Here is a 25,643-nt window from a genome sequence, read left to right as displayed (position 1 = left end):
GATTATTAATTTTTTTAATCAAAGCGGCTCCTATGACGGCTTTACATGGATATAAAACATTCTAGCGAGTGAAATGTGCATGCACCTGAAAACATAAATAACAAAAAAAAAAGATTCTACGTGGGCTTCCTAGTAAAACCTATTGAAATTTCTAAAATTTACAATAGAAATGATCTTCTGGGCTTTTGGACTCCAACTTCAAGTTTGGGCCTTCTTGTGGGATTCCTTGTCTTTTATGAATTACATTTAAAATTTATTCCAAAATTACAAAGAAATGAAAAATGACACACGTCGTATTTGTAAAATCACAACCGAACAATTATTACTAGATAAATAAGCTCATGTAAATCATATTTACAAACAATCTAAGCATGTATTATATAAAAACGTTTTAGTCACATATAATTCTTCATGACTAATTTAACTATGAAATTTCCTAAATTTGAATTCTAAATCATCCAACGATGTACTTATCCAATGAATTATTCAATTATGCCACTAGAACTTTCTATGTCTAGAAAATTTCTATTTCAATTTCCTTTTAACTACTCGTGAGTTGTAAAACTTAAAACCAAAACTATTGATTTTAATCTTATTCATTTTTCTAATCCAATTTAACAAAATATTTCATTTCAGGACTTATACTTGTATTATGTCTAACATAGATTTCATGGATTTTGACTTAAATTAACTTGGAATAATTAAGTGTGTCCGACCTAATTAGGATATGTAATATCCAATATTACATTTAATTAAAGAGAAATTTACACCTACATTCATATTTCAAAAACTATTTTCAATTATGTCAAGTTCTAATTTTCAATTATGTCAAACTAATAAAATCATTAATTTTAATCTATTTTAAGAATTGGAGTTTATAAATTAAGGGTCTAAGATATATTGTCTATGGTTTAGAATTTATGAATTGCAGTTTTGAATTTTTAAATTAGGATGTAAAAACATACTTTGTTCGTTATATATAGAAAATAATGACATATTCAGAATTAAGTTTGATAATCTAATTTAGTTGTAATTTTGTAGTTAATTATGATATTCCTGTAAATAACCCTTAATTAAAAGTTTAATTTATGAGTCTAGCCCATTAAAACAATTTATTTCATAAAACTATATATATATATATATATATATATATGGCAAATGATATATACAGTCCTCAGGGCTGTATATAACCATTAATTATTCTTATATTTTCAATAAAAAAAAAGTCTTAACTCTAAAATAAATATTTATTTTGTATTGAAAATGTAACAAAGTATTATGACTCTATATATTTCAATATTAAAATATATAAGTATTAACAAGTTTTATATATTGAACAGTTAAATAAATACTAAAAATAGAAATTTTGGGCTATTATTTACAGCCCTAAGGGCTGTAAATATCGGAACCATATATATATATATATCAATTTTCATAAATTATATTATCCAATAATATATTTATCAAAACTTGCGTATATATCTAAAAATATTTATATCCAATATTACACTAATTACAAAATCACTAATATTTACTAGGGATGGCAACAGGTACTCTACCCGCGGGTATCCGGCACTATCCGATCCTAATGGGACTACTCGTACCCTGTATAAAAGGGTACGGGACGGGTATGGGATCAAAACCATTACCCGTGAGGGTAATGGAACGGGTATGGGAAGACCCCCTAGGGTACCCGGTACCCGTTACCCGTCATAAATTTTTATATATTAAAAAATATTATTGTGTTTTAGATGTAAGATGTGAGATTTGAATACTATCCTTTTGTTCTTTAACCATTAAGTGATACCACTAAACTATTTTATTTTTATTAATTAAGGTTCAATTTGTTCAATTTTTAAATCGATGATTTATTAAATTTATACTTTGTTAAATTTGTAATATTTTTTATTTTATTTATTGATTCTTAACGGGTAAGGGTACCCGTGGGTACCCATGAATTAAATGGGAAGGGTATGGGATGCAAAACATATACCCGTTAGGGTAATGGAAAAGGTACGGGTAGTTAAAAAATAAAAGGGTAAGGGTTTGGGATTGGGATTGGCACTACCCGCTGGTACCTTACCCGTTGCCATCCCTAATATTTACAAATATGTCAACTTTTATCATCCAATAATAAATTCAAAATTACCTTTACATACTTGTATAATTTTATTAAGTTCCACATTATCCAATAATATAAATTTATAGGGTTAAGGTGCAAAAATACCCCTAACGTTTTGGGTCAGGAGCAATTTTACCCTTAACGTCTAAAATAGTGCAATTTTACCCTCAACGTTGGAAGCCAAGAGCAATTTTACCCCTAACGTTGATAAATTAGATCAATTTCAGACACTATTATAAAACATAGATATTTTTGTTCATTATTCTGCACCAATTGCATAATAATTCGTTCTAAAAAAAGGATTTCATGTTTTTTATAATTTAATAATAGAATTTGAGATTAATATTTATAAATTCGTTGGATTTTTTGAATTTTTTTTATCTTATCCGTACAAAAAAGACAGTATATTTTTTATTTTTTTACACATCGCAACGAATGTTTGTGATTTGTTACTGATAAAATGATACACATATTAAGTGTAGATAACAAGATTCATGACCGAGAAGACAGTTTGATGAATTATTTCTCAAATTGACCCAATTTATTAACGTTAGGGGTAAAATTGATCTTGGCTTCCAACGTTAGGGGTAAAATTGCACCATTTTAGACGTTAGGGGTAAAATTGCTCCTGGCCCAAAACATTAGGGGTATTTTTGCACCTTAACCCTAAATTTATATGTATAAAATCATAATATTATAATTTAATATTTATATACACCATACATATATATTAAATTTAATATTTAAGGTTATTTGAATATATTTTTTTCTTAATAAAATTGAATGTAGATTGTGTTGGAGAGATGGGGGCAAAAATTCCATGTATAATATGATAGGAGTGGGTAGCTTTTTCCTGAAAAATCTCTCCCTTATCCCATTATCTTTTATTTAATATTTTTGTTAATTAAATTAGATTTAAGATAATTATATTTTAATTTAATTATCAAAACATTAAATCATAATCTAATTAACTTATACACATATAACTATATATTAAATTAATTTATCCAAATTAATATTCAATATTAATTTGCATAGATTATGTTGGCCTTTAATTCAAATACCTTTAATTCTCTCTCTCTTGTCTCTCTGCTAGGGTTTTATGGTGAAAAGGGTTAGGGATAGATCTAGGGAGAGGAGGGCGGCGGGTGGAGGAGAGGGGGTGGTGTCGGCTACGGATTGGGCAGATCGGGAGGAGGAGTGCGCTGGGGATAGGGATTGTGGGCTGGAGGTATGGGGCGTTGGGGAGGATAGGGGTAGGGAGGAGCGGGGCTGGGAGGGTGTAAGGGGATCGGGGGTTGCGTCGGGCGGCGCGGCAGGCTCGTTGGGGATCGATGGGTAGGGCAGCGTGCGCGGGCGGGCGGCTAGGGCAGGGCTGATCTCCAACGCGGGGGGGAAGACGCCTCTTGGGCAGGCTGGATCTGTCGCGAAAGAGGCTGGACGGGGCATTTCGAGCGCCGGCAGTGATGCCGGCAGCGCTGCTAGGGTCTGCACAGGAAGCGCCGGCGCTTCTGCTGGGCTGTGCGCAGGGGATGCCGGCGGCGCTGCTAGGGTCTGCGCAGGGAGCGCCGACGCTTCTGCTGGGCTGTGCGCAGGGGATGCCGGCGGTTCTGCTAGGCAGTCCATGGGGGGTGCCGGCGCGATTCCGTGCACTGCCATTAAGGTGCCGAGCAGGGTGGGGGTTGTTCAGAATGGGGCGGCTGCAGTGGTGCAGGCTGCTTTGGGACATATCAAGGAGATAAAAGGGATGTCGGACAGGTTTGGTGATGAGTGCGGGGTTCAGATTCAGGGGAACTCTGTTTCTCCCAAATCGAGGGTGGTGATGAATGCTCTAGGGCAAATTTCTTGGAAAGATACGGTTATGGGGGTGGTTAAGGAGGAGCCTTGTATGGAGGAGGTGTTGATGGAAGGGGATTATGAAGATGTGTTCTCTGACTCTAATGAAGAGGATGGTGAACATGACGATCCGCTTTGTCCGGTGATTAGGCTTTCGTCAGCAGAGAAGCGAGAGCTCAGGAAAAAGTGGAAGCTCTCTTTAATAGTTACGTTTCTTGGGAAGAGAATTAGCTTTAACTACTTCGCCCAGAGGATCCAAGCACAGTGGGCTAAGAAAGGTAAAGTTAATATTACTGACTTAGAGAATGACTACTATGTCATTAAATTTACTCGAGTGGAAGATTATAATGCTGTGATCAATGGAGGTCCGTATATTATTTCCAACCATGTTCTAGCTTTGAGGCCTTGGGTTCCTAATTTTAACCCTCATGATTGCTCGGTGAGCAGAATTTTGACTTGGGTTAGGTTTCTAGGCCTTCCTATTGAGTATTATAGTGAAAGTTTTCTCAATAAAATAGGAGGTCTGGTTGGGAAGGTGCATCATGTGGATAAAACTACGGTTGGAGCAATTAGAGGTAAATTTGCTAGGGTTTGTATTGATGTTGATCTTGCAAAACCCCTGTTATCAAAATTCTGTGTTCAGAATAAGGTGTTCCTTATTGAATATGAAGGGTTACATAACATTTGTTATGATTGTGGCATGTATGGGCATACTAGGGAGGGATGCCCTAAGAGGGAGAGGGTGGTGGAAATGGAAGCTGAGGGTAATACCGGAAGAACTGAAGGGATCCAAGGTGATGGGGGGAATTTTGGCCCTTGGATGGTCGCGAAGAGGCCTGCTAGACGAAGGACTCAGCCTTCAGTTGCTCAGAATCGTCCCCCTGATATTAACCCCAAGATAAAGGCTATCCTTCTAAATCCTACTGATAAGCCTAGTATCAAAGAGAAACCTAACCCCAAAGTTAATGGGGATTCTGGGGCTGCGGCTGGTATCAATTCAGGTTCCAGGTTTGGGGCCCTGGCTATTGAGGAAGTACAGGATTCTGGCCAGGTTGACGAACAGATTGATCAAAGCATGCCAGGATTAGAATCTATAGAGCCATCAACTAAGGTGACTGAAACTGTTAACCCCCTTTTGTCTCCAAAGGCGAATCCCAAGTGGGTTCCCAGACTTTAGCTTATCAAAGGAAGAAAAAGATGAATGAGGTTAGTATTCCTAGTCAGGGTGGAGATCCGGGGATTGGGAAAACTATGGGAGTTAATAAAACTAGTATGAAAAAGCTAAAAGGCAAGCAAAAAAGTGGCCATAATTCTTTGGTTTTACCAGATAAGAGAGGGCCTGCGGGTACCTCAGCAAGGCTCTCAGGAGCCCCTAATAAATACCTGGCTTAGGGTTGTGGGTGCGGTCAGTTATCCTCCTTTCTATGGATTTGTTGTGTTGGAATGTTAGAGGTGCGGCTAGCAAGGGTACCCGTATCCATGTTAATGATCTTATTAAACAGTTTAATCCTTCTTGTTTTGCTTTAATGGAAACTAAGATTAGTGGAGATAAAGAAGATGAGGTGGTTAAAAAGTTTAGGAGCTGGAACTGTGTTAGATCGGAGGCTATTGGCCGGGCTGGTGGGATTTGGCTTTCTGGAAGCCAGATCGGGGTCATTTTGACATTATTAGCATGGATAAACAGTTTATTCATTGCAAAGTGTGTGTTTCTAGTAATAAATCCCTTTTTATTACCCTGGTGTATGCTGACCCTATTTTGGCTAATCGAAAACGGCTTTGGGAGGTTCTTTACTCTATGAGTGTCAGCATGTCTGAGCCTTGGTTTGTGGCTGGGGACTTCAATGATATTGCTTTTATGTGTGATTAGAGAGGGGGTTCGCATCATTATGTCAATCGCTGCCTTCATCACAAGAATAGTATGGATTTATGTGGGCTTTCGGACCTTGGGGCCTCTGGGCATAAGTTCACTTGGAAGCGTAATAGTACCTTTGTTCGTTTGGACAAGGTTTATGCTAATGTTTTAGCTCAGACTACCTTCCCTGAGAGTTCTGTGTTAAACCTCCCATTCCGTCATTCGGATCACTGCCCTATTTTGTTTAGGCTGATGAGAGGTAATCGGCCTAGGGGTGAGAGACCTTTCCGTTATCAGTTGGCTTGGGAGTCTCATCCTAAGTTTAAGGAATTCGTTCATGATAACTGGAAACCTCACTCGAATGTCCTTCAAGCTGCTGAAGGATTCAGGAATAATATGCTGGGGTGGAATAAGAATGTCTTTGGGCATATTATTAGGAGGAAGAATAAATTATTGAATAGAATTGAGGGCATTCAGCGTAGATTGGAGGTTAGGTTTAATCACGGTTTAAATGGCCTCCTCATAACCCTTCAGAAGGAGCTGGAAGATGTGCTCAGGCAGGAGGAGGTTCTTTGGTTTCAGAAGTCTAGGAAGTCCTGGATCAGAGATGGGGATCATAATACCAGGTATTTTCATCTCTCTACCATCATTAGAAGGCAGAGGAATAGAATTGATGCTATTAAGAATTCTAATGGTGAGTGGGTCTATGAGGATGATGATATTCGGAGCTTGGCCCTGGATTTCTATAAGGATATGTTTAAAGAGGAGCCTGTTCAGCTGGAGAGGGCTCATTCTGTTGCTACTTTCCCTATGGTTGGAGAGGATGGTATTCTGGAGGCCTTCCAACCTATTTCCCTGAAGGAAATTGATCAAGATATTTTTAGTATTGGGGCTACTAAAGCTCATAGGATTGATGGCCAGCCTGCTGGTTTTTACCATAAGCACTGGGAGGTTGTGAAGGAAGGTATCTATAACTTTATCATAGGTATTTTTAATGGTTCTCAGGATATAGGGCTGGTGAATAGAACCCTTCTGGTTCTGATTCCTAAAATTGAGAAGCCTTCATCCTTTTTGCATATGAGGCCTATCAGTCTTTGTAATGTTCTTTATAAGACTGTTACAAAGATTGTGGCTAATAGAATCCATTGAATTCTTCCTGAGATCATTTGTCAGAACCAGGGAAGTTTTGTGCCTGGTAGACAAATGATGGATAATGTGGTGATTGCCCAGGAGATGGTCCACACTATGAAGATTAGGAAGGGGAAGAAAGGCATTGTGGCTCTTAAGTTGGATCTGGAGAAAGCCTATGATCGCATCAACTGGAGTTTCCTGATGGAGAGTCTGGAGAGAGCTAGGATCCCTGACAGTTGGAGAAGGTTAATAAAGGTTTGCATCTCTTCTCCTGTTTTTCAAGTTATGATTAATGGGGATATGTCGGAGGAATTCTCTCCGGGTAGGGGTATCCGTCAAGGTGATCCTATGAGCCCCTTCCTTTTTGTTATAGCAATGGAAAGGTTGTCTCGTCTGATCCAAGATGCTGTTGATAGTGGGAAATTCCACCCTGTGGCTATCAATAGTTTCTGCCCCCAGGTTACTCACTTATTTTTTGCGGATGATGTTCTGATCTTTCTGGAAGGTAATGAGGAGCAGTTGATTTTGATTATGGATATTCTTGATTGCTTCTGTTCGACCTCTGGTCAGAAGCTTAATGTCCAAAAATCTAGGATGATGTGCTCTAATAATATGGATAAAAGAGTCTGTAAGAGGTTGAGTGATATTTCGGGTATTCCTCTGACTAACTCTCTCGGGAAGTATCTGGGTATTCCCCTCCATAGTGATAGAGTGTCTAAAGTGTCTTTTAAAGATACCTTGGATAAGGCTAATATGAAATGTGCCACGTGGAAAGCTAAGACTCTCTCTCTCGCTGGCCGTCTTACGTTAATTCAATCTGTTAATTGTGCGGCTCCCAATCACATTATGCAGGCTTGTCATCTTCCTGGACATGTGCTTAAAGATCTTGATAAAATTAACCGTAGGTTCCTGTGGGGTGAAGCTGAGGAGGGGAGAAAGATTCACCTTGTTCCTTAGAGTGAGGGTTGTCAGCCTAAAGATATAGGAGGTCTGGGCATTAGGAGAGCCGAAGATAATAATAAAGTCTTATTAATGAAACTCCTGTGGCGGATGTGGCAGTTTCCCTCGGCTCTATGGGTCCAGCTTCTTTGTGGTAAGTATCGAAAGGACAAGGTGTTTGGGGGTCCTAAGGATAGAGTGGTTAATTGTTCCTTTCTTTGGAAAGGTATTAATGCAGTTTTTGCTGAATTTTGTTCTGGAATTAGGTGGAATGTGGGTAATGGCAGGTCCATCAGCTTCTGGAAAGATACTTGGATAGGTAAGAAGCCTTTATTGGAGGTTTGTACATCCTTGCCTCCGTTGGACATTCAGGACTGGAGGATTGCCGACGTTGTGAATTCTGAGGGTGAGTGGATTTGGGATAAATTTGAGTCTTACCTCAATCTGGAAACGCTCCTAACTATCAGAGGGGTTTAGATCAGTAATCAATTTGAAGACAAGGATAGTTACTGTTGGGCGATGACGAACAATGGAGCCTATTCGTGTAAATCTGCTTTTCAGGCGTTTTATCAGGGTTTAGAGTCTTCTTCCCCGGGGGTGTGGAAGACGATTTGGGCCTTAAAAGTGCAGTACCGCATTAGGAGCTTCCTGTGGCTTGGGGCTAGGAATAGGTTGCTTACTAATGCGGATAGAAAAAGGAGGCATCTGGTGGATTCTGGAGCCTGTGGCAGATGCAGAGGATTTGAAGAAACTTTGTGCCATGCTCTCAGGGATTGTGAGAAAAGTAAAGAGGTGTGGAGGAGAATTCTCCCGAGGGATGTGCTTTCTTCCTTTTTGGCCCATTCTGAGAACGATTGGTTTGTAGATGGAATTAAAGGGATTCTTCTGCCTGTGGAGCAGGGGGTTCTTCTTTTTGTGGTGGTTTGCCATCAGATTTGGAGATGGCGAAACGAGGAGATCTTTGGAGGAGGAGTGTTCTCTCAGCCAAATGTCTTTGATTTCTTTTCTAAAAAGATTAATACCTTGGTTGAGAGTTTTGTTGAAGACCTTGGCTAGGGCTGTTCAGAGGAAGGAGGTTAGTATTTTAGGCTGGCGTAGGCCGAGGGAAGGGGTGGTTAAGCTCAACAATGATGGGTCTTGTCTTAGTGACGGGAGAATTACCGCAGGACGGATCCTTAGAGATGATGGTGGCAGATGGGTTTCTGGCTTCTCTCAGAATTTGGGTATTGGTTCTTCTTTTTTGGCAGAGCTTTGGGGGATTTTCTCTGGCCTGAAGCTTGCAAAGGAGCTAGGGATGAAGAAGCTTCTTGTTGAGTCAGATAACCAAGAAGCGGTTAAAATGATTTCTGAGGGCAATGTTATTTGTCGGAATAGCCTGAACATTATTAGAGGCATTAAAAGAATTGGATCTTCCTTTGAGTTTATTAGGTTTGCTCATATCTATAGGGAGCAGAACCGCGTTGCGGACCGTCTTGCGATGGAAGGGCACTCTAGGTTGTTGGGTCTTTCGACCTTTTCTTCTCCTCCGGTCTTCATCTCTTCTTTGATCTTGGAGGATGTGGTGGGGGTCAGTTTTCCTAGGCAGATCCCGGGTTAAGCGGTTGTTTTGTTTGTTTTTTTTCTTTTCCTTTCCTACCAAAAAAAAATTAGAAAATAATAATATCCAATATATTATTTAAATTCTAAACTTAAGTATTATATTAGAATTGATTATACATATAACATCATCTAATATTATATTACAAAGTTCTAACTATAATATTAATTGTTTGTATATACAACTATATAAATATATATTATATGGTGTGTGGCACCCATATCCGGGAACCAAGGTTGAGGATTATCAAAATAGGGGGCTTGAGGTTGTTGACAGGTAAGTGAGTTTGAGGCCTGTGATTGGTTCCTGAATCTCCGACCTCGGGAACAGTTCTGAGAGGTGCTTTTGTTTTTTTGTTTTATTTTTTACTACACTTATCAGCCTAGTGGTTTATGTCCCCACAAATAAAAAAATTTCCTTTTTTTTAGGATGAGCAATAGTAATCTGAGGGGCATATTTGGTACTGATATTCACTAAGGCTATTAGACCATGTGCTTTCCCTTTCAACAAAATCTCATAGGAAACAATTGATGATTCAGTTTATGATCAAGTTCAGCAACAAAGTTTGATAAGTTGGATGCAATAACAGGATAAAATTCATTATTAACATGTTGAAAGATTAAGCTAGGTGGAAGATCAAAGGGAAAGAGTTTACCTGAAGCAGCTAAGTCATCAAGGATTACCTTAAGTTTCTGTAAATATTCCTCAAATGAATTACCATCTTATCTCAAAGTTTGCAATTCAACAGTTAACTATAGACATTTTCTTCTAGAGACCAAACCATAGGTTCGTTCCAAAGTACCTCAGATGGCATATGATGTCTGCAGATTATTGATAATAGGGAAAATTTCTTCTGTGATAGAGTTTAATAATAGAGAGCGAGTAGTGGTTTCTGTTGTATCCCATGATATAAAAGATGGATTAAGAATATAATCCACATGATTATTCTGACGATGTAAATATTTTGGCGGGGCAGGAGCTGACCTAAGCACATAATCATATAACCGATGAGTTTGTAAAGTGGTGCTTATGTTCATTTTCCATGAGTGGTAATTTATAGATGTTAATTTGATATTGACAGTTATATTGGTTGGAATAAAAGCAGAAAAATACATTGGATGAATAATATCAGAACCAAATATAGGAATACCCGAAGTAGAATCGGGTTGAATGAATACCTGATAGAAATTGGGATAAGAATCAAAACTGGTACTTGGAATTGTATAACCGGATGTGTGGAATTATGACCGAGGTGGATTGCCCATAGGCTGACTAGTAAATTGTGGCTACTGAGGTAGGAATACCGGGAAGACAGATGGCGACTTGAGGCAGTCACGACAGACCAGACGATGACATAGAACCACCGAACAGAGACGACTCTAACAGAAACATTATCACAGACGAAAGAGGGATATGCGAAGGTTGTTGGTGGTTGTTCGATTGATAGGAGAGGATATGTATTAAGTATTGTTTGGTAAATTACCGAATGGAGAATTAAAGACGTATTGAGTAACTAGTGGAGTGATAAAGGATGAGGTATTATCAGAGATCATTGTGTATCTTCGGGAAGTAGGTTTCCGAGAAGCAAACGATTTGGAGGAAGAATGGGAAGGAGTATCTTCGTCTTCATCATCGGCAAAGATGAGGAGTATCTTCGTCTTCATCATCGGTAAAGATGAGGAGTTTCTTAGGTTTCGAAGAAGCTTTGCGGGCAGTGGCAGATGGCGTGGCGACATCATTATCGTTATTCCCGTCTTCGCTGTCGTCTCTCGGCGGTGAAAATTTCTGGATTTTGCAGAACTCATAGTGGTTTAAATGGAAATAGTAAAATTCAATTGAGAAAGGGAGGGTTTTAGCTTATTGTTGGTAGTGATTAACTTTCATTCATTTCATTCTATCAAAGATCAGTTGCTTTGCAAAATAAATACAGTTTAAGTTAGCAAACTACAGCTAGGGACCACAATGGGTGTCCGACACTATCCCATTCTAATGGAACTATATGCATCCTGTATAAAATGATATGAAAGGTATGAGATCAAAACCATTATCCGTAATTAAGGTTATTAATTAGTTGGAGATTCTCCATCCCCATTGGAGACCCGGCCCGTTGGGGACAAGGAATCCCCATTTGGGATCCCCATGGGACGAGGATCATTTTATTTTGTCCACGACAACCGGGAAAGGGGCGGGTATGGTTATAAGTGTCTCATCCCCGTTCCCATCCCTATCTCCGCATATTCCCAATGGGATCCCCAACCAAATACATAAATATATGTAAAAAATAAACTAAAAAATATATATATATGATTTAGATAAACTAAAAAGATTGAGTTATAATCTGGTTGGTTTAAAACAGAATATATTCTAAAAATAAATTAAGATAGATTAGGTAAGAGCTCTAATTAGGTTGGTTTAAAATTAAAACGGAACATATGCAATTATGCGTAGAAATTATAAAATCAAAAATTTGAAAGCTAATAAGTAATGCATGCACTGGCGATGGGGATTCTCATCGGGGGATGAGGATCATGTATAACCAAAACCTTAGAAGCCTTGAAAAAGTGAAGAAATTAAAAACTTAAAAGGGGATGGGGATTCCTTATGGGACAGGGATGGTAGTCAAATTTTCCCTATATGTTATTCGGGGATGGGGACGTGCAATCCCCGATAGACTAGTGGTCGGGGATGGTTAATGCGATCCTCGTCCCACCCCATTTACAGCCCTACCCGTAATGGGTATGGGATGAGTATGAGACAAGGTACCGGGTACCCATTACCCATCAAAATATTTTATATATTAAAAAATAGGGATAAGGTACCAAAATAGACCTATGGTTTTTTGGGAAGTATCAATTTAGGCTCCACGTACAAAATAGCACCAATACAGGCTTAATGTTTAACAAAAGGTATCAATTTAGGCCTCGATAACTGATTGGACATGTCATTCCTATTACTCCGTTAAGTTCTGATTTCTCCCTCCATGTACAATTAACAGAACTTAACAGAGTAATATCAATGACGTGTCTCGTTCCGTTATCGAGACCTAAATTGGTACCCTTTTTTACACGTTAAGCCTATATTGGTGCTATTTTTTACGTGGAGGCCTAAATTGATACTTCCCCAAAAATCATAGACCTATTTCAGTACCTTATCCCTAAAAATATTGTTGTTGTTTAGATATAAGATGTGGGCTTCAAATCCCAACATTTTGTTGTTCAACTATTGGGTGATATAATTCACCTACTTTATTTTTATTGATTAAGGTTCAATTTTTAGATAGATGATTTATTAAATTTATATTTTGTTAAATTTGTAATATTTTTGGTTTTATGTATTGATTCCTAATGGATAAGGGTACACACGAATTAAATAGGACGGATATGGGATGCAAAATGTATACCCGTTAGGGTAATGAGACGTGTTGGTCCCGTATAACATGACAAGGTTAGCTCCAACGGGAGATAAGAACTATTTAAAATTTTGTCCGTTAAGGCTGACGTCTTTTCTTCTAGAAAAGGTTTACACAGCGGCGCTAAGTAGTTTTAAGACACAAGCTTAGTCAACTGGTGACTAAGTCTGTTTCTTTCCTTGAGTCAGGAGATAGCACGTAAGTCTATTCCTGAACTCAGCTTTTTAGTGCACTCAACTCAGCGTGAGTTCGTTACTTAGTCAGTTTTATAGCAAGCAAAATATAAAGGAGTTTAAGGTTAGAAATATGTTACTCAGAAGACATATCCTGGTTCGGCCTCTCCGCCTACGTCCAGTCCCCGGAACTCGTTCCGAGCTTTTTGAATCCTCTACTAAGCTCTTTAAAGGTAGAGCACGAAACCTTTTACAAAAGAAGCTGAGTATACAAGAGTACCTTCCTCTATTCCTCTACTCACTCCTATCACTACCGCTGAGTACTATAACCGAGTACTCAACTTCTCCTTTCTATACTTCTAGAAATGATAAGTGTTTGTCCTAAACAACAATTGCTAAGACACTTTAGATGAATAAAATCACTCTAGACTTTTACACAATGATTGGAATTGGTGTAAGATTTGCTTTGCTATTCTCACAGAACTTCAAGTATGAATTTGGTCAGCGTTTTGACTAATTGAAGATCTGCCTCGAATGAAGCATTTGAAAGGCCTATTTATAGTGACACTTCAAGCACCGGTGATTTTGAATTTCGAAATAACCATTGGAGGCTAACGGCTTCCTGTCGCTTTCACTCAAGACGTGCTCAGTGTCGTTGGCCAATGAGATTCTTGCATCTTCTATCTACGGCAGTGCTCAGCAGCTTTTTGTCAGATGAACAGAATGTTTGCACATTTATAGTAGAGTCTTCCAGACAGCTTACTGTGTCTTCTGAGTTTTACCCAAAGTAGAAATACTTTGTCTCCAAGTTGATTTTGTTCAGCCGCTGACCTGACTGCCTTTTCGTTCAACTCAGCAGCTTCGTCTTGAAGCTTTTATTAGATGGCTTCTCGATCCTACTTCATGCTGAGCTGTCGTTTTACTTGATAAATTAAGTTTCCTCTTACTACTGCTATTAAGGCATCTTGGATATTATCTAATATTCTATCATCTAATACATATATTTGAATAGGAGTATCGATATTTTTCTGAAAATATGCTTTTATAGTGAATTCTATTCCTCCAAAGTAAATATTCCTATATTTCTTTGCTTCTTTATGTGATAATTTGGATAATTCTCTTTTTATTACGTCATTTGTTATTAAATTTATCCTTGCTCTACCATTTATAGTAGTTGTATCTATAATATTCTCATGCTTCTGAACAATATATCGTATATTTTTATTTCTCTCAAACCATTTTGTTTTAAATATCTTATTTACAGATAGCTCTTCAGTTTCATCTTGTATTTTCTGATAAATATCTGGTTTAAAACTTAAAGTTTGAGTTATACCACCTTCATAAGTATCCATTTGATAGTAGATATTAGTATTTTCTGTATGGGTTTGTTCTGTTATTTCTTTATTCTCTTCCATTGATTAAAACTTGAATATGTCTGTAACTTTCAGTAATTATTTGTTTTTGAATTTCTATTGTCTCTTCTTGCTCTCTATGTTTTTCTTCTAATCGTTTTACTTCATCTTCTAAGTCAAAAACTCTTTTTTGTAATTTTATCTTTTCAATACGCTTAGCATCTAAAGCACCTTGTGCTACTTCTAATTGTCTATCTTTTAATTCCATAATTTGTAATGCTCTTCTACAACTTATAATATGTTGATTGATATCCTGATTATAAATTAATGGTTTTTCAGCAATAATCCTAAGACTTTCAACTGGTATATCCATTATCTAGTGTGTATAATTCTGAAAAATCACGATTGTGAAATTAATTAGGCATTTAATCATTTCTACTTTTCTTATTCACATTATATGCCTATTTAGATCACTAGTTCCTATATTAAGGAGATGTTGGTAATATTCTAATAATATAATTAATTTGCCTAATAGAATAGAAATTTCTAAACTATTGCTTAAATCTAATTCAATTATGCCGCTTGTAATTTTATCAACTGCTTTCCTATGAATATTAAGCTGTGATGCAAACATACTGGTATATGAAGATGACATAGTGATTTCAAAAAGTTCTAACTATTTGTGAGATCCTTTGAAGGCTCTGATACCATTTTATGTGGACCGTTTTTTCTGATGTGTATAATGTGTGCAGGATCGCTCTTATGACCCTAAAAAGGGTAGGAAGACAAACGACTGCTGAAGTAAACATTGTTAAATGAAATTTAACATCCATAATATATTAAACCTTTAAGTGTAACTAATGATAACAAATTAATTTAATTAGAACAAGAGTTATAGAGGAACTCTAGTATACCTTTCAAAGCAATCCTCAGTGGAGACTTCTGAACTCTGCCTGACACCCTCTCATCATCATCATGGGTTATGGCTGTGTTCCAGCATCTCTACACACCTCTTGGATTTGTCTGAAGGCTAACTATTGTTGCTTTATAACTCTGGATCTTTTTAAACTAATATGCTATACGGAAGTTAAACTTAAGTAGTTAACAACTATGGATGCTAAAAGGGGAAGTTTAGAAAGCCATGGATATATAGAGAAAGAAAGCTTTTATTGCTCAAAGCAAGTTATATCTCATACATCATATGTCTTCTCCTTATATAGGTAGAAGATCAAAGGTGAAATTACCAAAAAGGAGATTACATCATCACAAAAGTTAAAAGTACAAACTTTTAGGTTACACGTGTCGAATGCTTCTTATTTTGCTCTTCCACCTCAAGCTTTACATCTTGCCACTAATCTCTAATGTTTCCACCTCATGCTTCTTCTTTGGACACATGTCTCTTCATATCTTCATGTCTTGCCACGTGTTGATCTTATTGCCACCTTTTCTTTAGGTATTGACACCTCGTTCTTATATTTCTTATTTTTCTTATCCATTTTTATCTCATTTTCTAAATAAATGGATCCTCCTCTTTTCTTGGATGGGCTTCTTCTTTGGGCCTTATGGAGTCAATATTCATGGGCTCAGGTCTTATGGGCTCAATTCTAATTAAACATGATTTTCTTGGGCCATATATAGATTCATAATGGGCTAATGTATCTGAACTATGTTTATATTTCTTATCCATCAATTTCGTATGCATTTCTATCAAAATTTGTTGACTCGTTTCATCACCCATTTCCATTAAATAGTTGATAGTTATCATTTCTTCAACTTCTCCATGATTCGATCTGGCTATTATAGCCACCTTTTTATTTCTAATATAGTCTTCGAGTCTACATTTGATCGTATGGATTCCATGTGCTCGTTTTTCTCCTAACCAAGATTTAAAATTTTCTAATTTGCATGGAATGTCCCATTGATGGTCGGAATTATCTACATCAATCTTAGTGTTTCTACCAGTCTTAAAAATCTGAGCAATTATTATCGGTTTCCCTTCTAAGTCCATAGCAGCATCAAAAATTTGAACACAAAATATTCCTCTTCCAAATCTTAATCCAAGTTCGTCAATGGATCTGGGTATGATAGATGGGAGTTTTGAAACACTATTAAGGCTCTCATCAGTCATGACTTTGTCCAGAAATCCATATCGAAATAGTTTCTGAACAACATCTGGACTGCAGTCTTCTGAGCATATATACCTAGGGTATTTGGTCATCTTAATGGTTCTATATACGGTTTGACTCTTCTTATATGTAAAAAATTTCATGATATTCTTATATGCTTCTGTCATTTCTGGAGGGAATTGTATAACCTGGGAGGTTGTGATTTCTGATGAGTTCTGATTAATCAGCTTAGAATGGTTCAAGGTGGTGGCTCCTGAGAGTCCACTAGATGAAGTTGGCAGCTCAATTGGCTTCTTATGAAGATCTCCTAACAACTCATAAGATGATCTAGGAGTCATGGTTCGTATATTCTGATTGTTCTGAGACTGGAGTTTCTTGAGTTCTTCCTCAAGGTTGTCCAGAAAGTTCTCATGATTTCTGATCATTGCCAGCATCTGGCGGTTCTGATTTCTGATTTCTGATATTCGCTGGATCATTATCTCCATTCCTGCTCAAAAAATCAGCTAAGATATTTCGTTTTCCAGAGATAGGTTTAACAACAAAATTATAGCAATTGAAAAAACTTTGCCAATGCCTTCTTTTGTTCAATTCTGGTAGGGGATCTATTTTATTTCTGATAAATGCTCCTACTTGTGTATTATCTGTTCTTATGATAAATTCTATGGGTAACAAATGATACCTAAATCCTTTAATTCCATTTTTAACAGCTAGTAATTCTTTTTCATTGATATGATAATTTTTCTCTGAGGGTTTCCAAGTTCCTGATCTATAGCCACATATTAAAGGAGTTTCTTTGTCTATATCTTCTTTTCTATATGCGATGAGTACTGCTCCCCACCCGATATCACTAGCATCTGTATATAATTCTAATTGATCATTATCTTTAGGTAGTCTTAATTTTGGGAGAACTTTTACTGCTTCTTTTATTTTTCTTATAGTATCAGTGTGAGTTGTCGTCCATGCAAATACTTTATGTTTCTTAATTAGCTCTTGCAAGGGTTGTCGTAATTTTGGTAAGTCTTTTATATAATCTGATGCATAATTTATTATTCCTAGAAATTGTTGGATTTCTTTCTTAGTATCTAATTTTTCTTTAAAATTTTCGATTCTAGTTACGATATGATCTTGTAGTTGTAATCCTTCACTATCTATTATATATCCTAAATATTCTATTTTATTTTTAAAGATTTCTGATTTCTTTTCAGATAAAAGGATTCCATGTTGTCGTACTGTTTTTATAAATACATCTAGGTGCTGTAAATGGTCTGCTATATTATTGCTATAGATTAATATATCATCGACATAAACTACACAGAAGTCATTTAATTTTCTAAATATCGTATCCATTCGTCGTTGAAATATCTGGGGTGCATTTTTCAAACCAAAAGGTAACACAATCCATTCATAATGTCCTTGTGGTGCACTAAATGCTGTTAAAGGTCTTGATTCTTTAGTAAGCTTAATTTGCCAAAAGCCACTTATACAATCAAATTTACTAAACCACTTTTTTCCTGATAATCTATTAATTAAATTTCTCTTATAAGGTAAAAAATATCCATCAAAAATCGTTTTCTTATTTAGTTCTCGATAATCTATTACCATTCTTGCTTTGCCTCTCTTTTGTTCGCTATGTTTTCTTACTAAGAATGCCGGGCTACTATGAGGGCTTTTACTTTCTTGAATTAATTTTAAGTCCAATAATTCTTTTATTTGTATTTCAAATTCCTTTTGATCATCAGGACTATATCTTATTGGTCTAGTGCGAACAACATCATTAGGGTTTATGAGTTCTATCTTAGCATATATCTTTTCTTTTTCCCACAACGTTATAGGGTTTTCTCCAAAGTTGATCTTTAAATGGTCTAAATATTTTTGTTTTAAAAGTTCTAAATTAGTATCTCTATTTGTTTTGATATTATGTATTGTGAGTGGATATAAAGGTAGGACGCGGTTAAGGATAATCCATTTATTACAAGGAGTTAAAAGACTTATGGTTTCAGGTTTGATTAGCTGGACTTTAAAGAAATCAAGAAAATTATTTCCTAATAATATATGTTGTTTCATATTATTTTCTTGATAAATTATGGGTAATCGAAAGATTGTCTTGTTAAGTATTAATCTCATATTTTCGGCTATAATATCTAATTCTTTCATTTGTTCATTAAATCCTGTAACTCTGACCTTATGTCCTTTAGATCTTTTCCATTTATGGGAAACTAGTACATCTTGCTTCGCTAAACATATATCAGCTCCACTATCTATAAATATGCGGCGTTTTATAATCTTATTAGGTTTATATTCTACCGGTGCTTCTACATATATGGCTACCATTAGTTATTAGTTTCACTATCTTCATATTCTATTGGTTCTAATTCTTCTGAGTTCTCACCTTCTGTTTCAGTAATATAAAATTCATCTTCTTTATGCCATTTATCATCGCTGGCTCTTATTTGTTCTAGACTCATTATAAATTCTGTTGTTCCTATATATTTGACACCTTTTTGTTTTAATTTAGGGCATTTATTAGCATAATGTCCTTTCTCATTACAATTCCAACATTTACATTCTGTAAGTTTAGTATTTTTATCCCTTAGTGGTCTTTCTCGTCTTTTCCTAAATTTTCGTTTATATCTAAATCTGTTCCGATTTTCGGGATTATTTTTATATCGTCTAAATCGTTTTCGTCGAAATCGTCCATTATCATACTTGTTAGTATAAGACTTCTTATATGTCGGATTATGTCTATAAGTGCGATTAGGAGTATATCGTCTATATTTTCTCCTAATTTTATCATCACAACCAAAAACTAACCGTTTTTCCGTGAATCCACATATTTCTCGTAACCCGAGTTTCTTATCCTTTTTAACCTTTTGTTGAACTCTATATTCTTCACATTTTCGCATAAGATAAGCTCGTAGTACTCTAATTCTTTCTCCTAATGTATTTTCTTTTGGTTCTAATTGAGTATATTCTTTTGAAACTTCTACGTTGTATGGGTTTGGTAAGTGGTCATAATATAGTTGTTGGTATATCAATCCTTCTTGTGGTAAAAACCTAGCTTCATAAAAGAACTTAGTAAACCTGATAGTATATTCTGGTAATTTACTAATTTTACAACATTTCATGTTATTCAAATTCATTATTATTTCAGCTTTTCTTTCAGCAAATACCGTTTCTCTAGCCACTAACCATCTTTCTCCTAAAAATTCTCTTTTTAATACCATATCGAATAATAATAACATTGATTTCCAATCATGAGCACAAGCTTCTATTTGTGGTCTTAACTGATGAGTTATTGATTCCATCCAAAATCCTACTTTTCCTATCATTGTTTTAGATATTAGGTCATACATATAGTCTAAATTTTCAGTGTGAGATGAATTCATTAAGGCTATGTACATTCCTAAATTCCAATCATTTATTCGTCTACTTATTTCTTGTTCATCATAGACATTATCTAAGTCTAAAAAATATCCATTTGGATTTAATCCTTGAGACATAGATCCTATAAATTCTTTAAAGTCTCCTTGTTGGCCTATAGGTATATGTTGTGGAATCGTAGGTACTCTTTTAGTTACTACGTCTAAATTGGGGTCTATCATTTCTTCTTCTGGATAATTATCGGCATCTTCGTTTACTATATTTTCTGATCCTATATCTGATTCTTCATACCTAGTGTATTTGTTGTTGTATTCGTTGTTTTCTATATCACTTTCTGGTTCTTCTTCTATTATTGCATTAATGTTCTTCATTTGTTCTAATGCTTTCATTATTTGATGATTTTCTTCTATTAATTTTTTTTCATCTTTATTTTCTTCTTCTATATACCCAATGATTTTTAGTTTATTTTCACTTTGAGTATCTGAACTATCTGAACTATCACTACTACTGTTACTGATGTGAATAGTTTTCCCTTTTACTTCTTTAACCATTGTTCTTAAGACTTTTACTTCTTCCTTTAATTCTTTTAATTCATCTGTAATGTGGATTAGCTCTGTTTTTGTTTGTTTTAATTCTAGCTTTGTTTCTTTTAATTCTTTTTTAGTATTTTTAAATTTGTGTTTATATTTTTTATATTTTTCGACCCATTCTGTACTCGAATTTATGACTAATTTTATGTTTTCTTTTTGTAGGTCTTTGATTTCTTTATGTTGTTTTTCGATTTTTAGTTGAAGGTATTCGGCTTCGGTGCTTACGTCTACATTGGATGGTTTAGCATCATTGTCTTTGAGTTTGCTGTTTTTTAGCGGTTCATATTTGTATTTTTCCTTTTCAATAATTTCTTGGGCGTGATTTTTAAGAAATGTTATTACACTATGTTCTTGTTCGGCCATTAGATTAGAATTGTCCTTTTTTGTGTAAATCGGTTAACAGATCTAAGGTTTTATTTACGGTTGTAGGGATTTTAGGTTTTATTTCACTTATATCCATCATTATTGGGTCCTTGCTTCGTCTCCAAGCATCTATGGGTACTATTTCTGGAGTTTTAGTTTGTGTTATAGTAATGTTTAGATTTTCTCCTGAGGTAATGCTACAGCTTTCTTCTATGGGTCTTTTTCTTTTGTCTATATTAGCTACTAACATGTTTAATTTTTCCAAAATTATCTTAAACGTTGGTATTTCCGATGTATTCCACAGTTTTGTTAATTCATGTGTTATCATTTCTTGGATTTGAATATGGTTTTCTTGTATTAAACTAAGAGTATTCTTTAATTGTTCTTTTGCTACAATCTCTATCCATATTTGGTCCAATTTTTGGTTAGGATCACTCATCTTTGTAGATTCTTTTTATCCATCCGTCTTCAAGTTTGATCCATTCTTTCTTAGGTGGTTCTAATAAAGAGTTTAATTGTTTGATTTCACATTCTAGTCTCTGTTGTTTAGATTCAATTTCTAAATATTTTAGTTGAGATTCTATGATTGTCTCTGCCATAATAGCTTTTATTATTTGTAATTTTTTCTCTTTTTTATCAAGTTGTTGTCGTATGTTCATATTTTATTTATATACCGTATTTTGTTTTGGTCCTCTATCGTAATTCCTTCATTATTTATCTTATATTTTATTTTATTTAAAAAGTCGTATCCTAATAATAGTGCATATGTACTATCATATTCTGTTACTCCTACAATTATCTCATATTCTAGATCTTGAATTTTAAATCTAATTCTTATGCTTTTAGTTATGATTATTTCTCTTGTACTATTTGGACAGTTATAAGTTTGTGGTTCGATTAGTTCACATTTATTCTCATTTATTTGGCTAATATGTACTAAACTTTTGGTTCCTGTATTAATTTCAGCTATACAGTCAGTTGCTCGTAGCTCATTAAATAATATTACTTTTATTCGTAACTTATCTTCATAATATGTATGTAATAAATCTAATGTTCTCGGTTGTCTTATTATGTCTTTCTTAAAACTTAACCTTCCTCCTTCTATCCTAGGTAATAATTTCTGGATTGGTTGTAGTTTTCTAGAATTAAAATCTATACATATTTCGTCTGGTATTGTTATGATGGAATTTTCCTTATGTTCTAGTGGTTCTAATATTTCCTGATATAATTTTGGTACTAATATATCCCTATCATTTTGTTTTCTGATATGATGATTATCTGTAAGGGCATATATCATTTTTGTTTCTATACTAATTACTTTACTTCCTGGGGGCATTCTTATTCCTTCTAATTTATAATAGAGTGTTAAAGCTAGATCTTTATGTTTATCTTCTAATGAGATACTAAAATCTGGTTGAATTGTGAATTTAAGTTTCTGATAAATTAAGTTTCCTCTAATAGAATAGAAATTTCTAAACTATTGCTTAAATCTAATTCAATTATGCCGCTTGTAATTTTATCAACTGCTTTCCTATGAATATTAAGCTGTGATGCAAACATACTGGTATATGAAGATGACATAGTGATTTCAAAAAGTTCTAACTATTTGTGAGATCCTTTGAAGGCTCTGATACCATTTTATGTGGACCGTTTTTTCTGATGTGTATAATGTGTGCAGGATCGCTCTTATGACCCTAAAAAGGGTAGGAAGACAAACGACTGCTGAAGTAAACATTGTTAAATGAAATTTAACATCCATAATATATTAAACCTTTAAGTGTAACTAATGATAACAAATTAATTTAATTAGAACAAGAGTTATAGAGGAACTCTAGTATACCTTTCAAAGCAATCCTCAGTGGAGACTTCTGAACTCTGCCTGACACCCTCTCATCATCATCATGGGTTATGGCTGTGTTCCAGCATCTCTACACACCTCTTGGATTTGTCTGAAGGCTAACTATTGTTGCTTTATAACTCTGGATCTTTTTAAACTAATATGCTATACGGAAGTTAAACTTAAGTAGTTAACAACTATGGATGCTAAAAGGGGAAGTTTAGAAAGCCATGGATATATAGAGAAAGAAAGCTTTTATTGCTCAAAGCAAGTTATATCTCATACATCATATGTCTTCTCCTTATATAGGTAGAAGATCAAAGGTGAAATTACCAAAAAGGAGATTACATCATCACAAAAGTTAAAAGTACAAACTTTTAGGTTACACGTGTCGAATGCTTCTTATTTTGCTCTTCCACCTCAAGCTTTACATCTTGCCACTAATCTCTAATGTTTCCACCTCATGCTTCTTCTTTGGACACATGTCTCTTCATATCTTCATGTCTTGCCACGTGTTGATCTTATTGCCACCTTTTCTTTAGGTATTGACACCTCGTTCTTATATTTCTTATTTTTCTTATCCATTTTTATCTCATTTTCTAAATAAATGGATCCTCCTCTTTTCTTGGATGGGCTTCTTCTTTGGGCCTTATGGAGTCAATATTCATGGGCTCAGGTCTTATGGGCTCAATTCTAATTAAACATGATTTTCTTGGGCCATATATAGATTCATAATGGGCTAATGTATCTGAACTATGTTTATATTTCTTATCCATCAATTTCGTATGCATTTCTATCAAAATTTGTTGACTCGTTTCATCACCCATTTCCATTAAATAGTTGATAGTTATCATTTCTTCAACTTCTCCATGATTCGATCTGGCTATTATAGCCACCTTTTTATTTCTAATATAGTCTTCGAGTCTACATTTGATCGTATGGATTCCATGTGCTCGTTTTTCTCCTAACCAAGATTTAAAATTTTCTAATTTGCATGGAATGTCCCATTGATGGTCGGAATTATCTACATCAATCTTAGTGTTTCTACCAGTCTTAAAAATCTGAGCAATTATTATCGGTTTCCCTTCTAAGTCCATAGCAGCATCAAAAATTTGAACACAAAATATTCCTCTTCCAAATCTTAATCCAAGTTCGTCAATGGATCTGGGTATGATAGATGGGAGTTTTGAAACACTATTAAGGCTCTCATCAGTCATGACTTTGTCCAGAAATCCATATCGAAATAGTTTCTGAACAACATCTGGACTGCAGTCTTCTGAGCATATATACCTAGGGTATTTGGTCATCTTAATGGTTCTATATACGGTTTGACTCTTCTTATATGTAAAAAATTTCATGATATTCTTATATGCTTCTGTCATTTCTGGAGGGAATTGTATAACCTGGGAGGTTGTGATTTCTGATGAGTTCTGATTAATCAGCTTAGAATGGTTCAAGGTGGTGGCTCCTGAGAGTCCACTAGATGAAGTTGGCAGCTCAATTGGCTTCTTATGAAGATCTCCTAACAACTCATAAGATGATCTAGGAGTCATGGTTCGTATATTCTGATTGTTCTGAGACTGGAGTTTCTTGAGTTCTTCCTCAAGGTTGTCCAGAAAGTTCTCATGATTTCTGATCATTGCCAGCATCTGGCGGTTCTGATTTCTGATTTCTGATATTCGCTGGATCATTATCTCCATTCCTGCTCAAAAAATCAGCTAAGATATTTCGTTTTCCAGAGATAGGTTTAACAACAAAATTATAGCAATTGAAAAAACTTTGCCAATGCCTTCTTTTGTTCAATTCTGGTAGGGGATCTATTTTATTTCTGATAAATGCTCCTACTTGTGTATTATCTGTTCTTATGATAAATTCTATGGGTAACAAATGATACCTAAATCCTTTAATTCCATTTTTAACAGCTAGTAATTCTTTTTCATTGATATGATAATTTTTCTCTGAGGGTTTCCAAGTTCCTGATCTATAGCCACATATTAAAGGAGTTTCTTTGTCTATATCTTCTTTTCTATATGCGATGAGTACTGCTCCCCACCCGATATCACTAGCATCTGTATATAATTCTAATTGATCATTATCTTTAGGTAGTCTTAATTTTGGGAGAACTTTTACTGCTTCTTTTATTTTTCTTATAGTATCAGTGTGAGTTGTCGTCCATGCAAATACTTTATGTTTCTTAATTAGCTCTTGCAAGGGTTGTCGTAATTTTGGTAAGTCTTTTATATAATCTGATGCATAATTTATTATTCCTAGAAATTGTTGGACTTCTTTCTTAGTATCTAATTTTTCTTTAAAATTTTCGATTCTAGTTACGATATGATCTTGTAGTTGTAATCCTTCACTATCTATTATATATCCTAAATATTCTATTTTATTTTTAAAGATTTCTGATTTCTTTTCAGATAAAAGGATTCCATGTTGTCGTACTGTTTTTATAAATGCATCTAGGTGCTGTAAATGGTCTGCTATATTATTGCTATAGATTAATATATCATCGACATAAACTACACAGAAGTCTAAAAATTGAAAACAACTAATCACCTAATTAAAATTGTAGTTAAATCATAAAAAAAAAATTTATCACGAGAAACAATCTAGAATCTCCATTAGGGATTAAAAGAGATACCTTTCCCATCCCCGACACATTAAGCTAATTATCCCCATTCTCATCCTATGGGGATTCTCCGTCCCCGTCATGGAGGGTTACTGACGGGAATAGGGAATCCCCAATCCATTTACATCCCTAAATGTGTATATAAAAAATAGAGGATCATATAAAAAATTAGGCCCATACGCAGCCCACTGAACTTGTCAATTTTGGTCATTTTGTCCCATAAACTTACGAGACGACCTATTTGCCCCCTCAACTATTTAAAAAGTGGTATTAGTAACCCCCTATTTTCATTATAACGAAAAC

At 35.3% G+C, this 25,643-nt stretch overlaps 1 protein-coding gene across 6 annotated transcripts in view; it reads right to left on the bottom strand.

Annotated features, from left to right (window-relative positions):
* Positions 1-25,643, bottom strand: part of LOC136221861 (GTP cyclohydrolase 1-like) — an 88,525-nt gene that overhangs the window by 54,353 nt on the left and 8,529 nt on the right. The window lies entirely within an intron of this gene.

Source organism: Euphorbia lathyris, chromosome 3 (genome assembly GCF_963576675.1).
Source record: "Euphorbia lathyris chromosome 3, ddEupLath1.1, whole genome shotgun sequence".
Lineage (NCBI taxonomy): Eukaryota > Viridiplantae > Streptophyta > Magnoliopsida > Malpighiales > Euphorbiaceae > Euphorbia > Euphorbia lathyris.
Note: the sequence above shows the minus strand (reverse complement) of the source record. Positions and strands in the feature narration are given on the sequence as shown.